This window comes from Silene latifolia, chromosome X (assembly GCF_048544455.1).
Source record: "Silene latifolia isolate original U9 population chromosome X, ASM4854445v1, whole genome shotgun sequence".
Taxonomy (NCBI): Eukaryota; Viridiplantae; Streptophyta; class Magnoliopsida; order Caryophyllales; family Caryophyllaceae; genus Silene; species Silene latifolia.
In genome coordinates, this window is record NC_133537.1 from 79,518,533 (window position 1) to 79,520,418 (window position 1,886).

The following is a 1,886-nucleotide window of genomic DNA, read 5'->3' on the forward strand; positions in this document are numbered from 1 at the left end:
ATCTTCTTCCATATCAACAATGACAAAGTCCACCGGGATGAAAAATTTCCCAAAATGCACGGAACATCTTCCCATATCCCTAATGGTGTCTTCGTCGATCTATCGGCCATTTGGAGTGTGATATTGGTGCATTTAAGCTCTCCCATCCCCAACCTTTTACTCACCGAGTACGGCATAACACTCACACTAACCCCTAGATCACATAAGGCTTTGTTGATCGTGGTGTCGCCAATGGTACACGGTATTGAGAAGCTTCCCGGATCTTTGAGTTTTTGAGGTGAACTCCCTTGAAGTATTGCACTACTCATCTTAGTGAAGACGATAGTCTCAAGCTTCCGGATCGACTTCTTCTTTGTGAGGATGTCTTTCATGTATTTCGCATAGGCCGGCACGTGATTGATTAATTCCGTGAAAGGAATTGAGACTTCTAAATTCTTCACAATTTCCATAAACTTTCCAAGTTGGTCATCAAATTTGGGCTTGGCTTGACGACTTGGAAAAGGAAGTCTAATCACAATGGGCTCCTTCTCCTTGACCTTGTCTTCATTTTTCTTTGAAATTTCTTCTTTTGATGATTCTCCATCTTTGGAGTTTTGCACAATTTCTTCCTTATCACTAGCTTCCACAACTTCATCCTCAACTTGCTTCTTGATTGCTTCATACCTTGTACCACTTCTCAAGTGAATGGCACTAACGTTTCATGTCTTGGGGGATTACTTTGAGGTGGTAATTGCCCCTTTTGTCTTTGTGAGCTTGAAGATGCTAGTTGAGTCAATTGGGTTTCCAACATTTTGGTGTGAGCTAGGATGTTGTTGATGGTGGTTTCCTTTGCTTGACTATCTTTTTGCATTTGAGTGAAAAATTCTTGTTGATTCTTTTGCATTTGAAGGACCGCTTTTTGAACATCAAAACCTTGGTCATTTTGTTGATTGTATGGATTTTGATTTTGGTAACCTTGGTTTTGGTTGTAAAAGGGTCTTTGATTTTGGTTTCTCATGGGAGGTGGGGTGTATGTTGTTTGAGGGTTTTGAACATTTTGGCTTTTGTATGAGAGATTTGGATGGAATTTGGTGTTTTCATTGTAATAGTTGGAATAAGGGGTACCACTCTTGTATGCTTGGAAAGCATTCACTTGTTCATTTGTTCCCCTACATTCACTTGAGTCATGTCCCAAAGTTCCACAATTCTCACATATCCCATTTGGGATTGATGAGGATGCCGTCATGGCATTAACATGATGCTTTGGTGATTTTGAGGCTTCTTCAAGTCTAGCCATAGCTTTTTCAAACTTCAAATTGATGGTATCAATATGAGCACTAAGTTGAGCACCCAATTGAGTAACGGAGTCCACTTCATGTTTTCCTCCTCTAGTAGCCTTGCGAGGTCTACTATATTGTGAGTTATGGACCGCCATTTCCTCAATTTTGTTCCAAGTTTGATTGTCATCAACTTCGGTGAACATTCCATTTGATCCCATGTTGAGAATGTTCCTTGAATCTTCATATAGACCGTTCCAAAATTGTTGTACCAAGAACCACTCGCTAAGTCCATGGTGAGGACATGAGCGACAAATTCCTTTGAACCGCTCCCAAGCTTCATACAAAGATTCTTCATCCCTTTGCTTAAAACCCGTAATTTGAGCTCTTAGCATGTTAGTCTTTTCCGGTGGGTAGAATTTTTTGTAGAAGGCTAGAGCCAACTTCTTCTAAGAATCAATTCCGAGAGTGGTCTTATCAAGGCCCTTCAACCATTGTTTCGCGGTGCCAATTAGAGAAAAAGGAAATAAGACCCATCGAATTTGGTCTTGAGTTACACCGGTTTGAGAAATCGCATCACAATAGTCACAAAAGGTCTCCATATGAGAGTGAGGGTCTTCACTAGGCATC

General features: G+C 40.7%; 1 non-coding gene across 1 annotated transcript; it reads left to right on the forward strand.

Moving 5' to 3' along the window:
* Window positions 1-1,544: 1,544 nt before the first annotated feature.
* On the forward strand, window positions 1,545-1,651 carry LOC141624056 (small nucleolar RNA R71). Its single transcript, XR_012533868.1, has one exon. It is a non-coding gene; the product is annotated as a small nucleolar RNA R71 (small nucleolar RNA).
* Window positions 1,652-1,886: the final 235 nt, after the last annotated feature.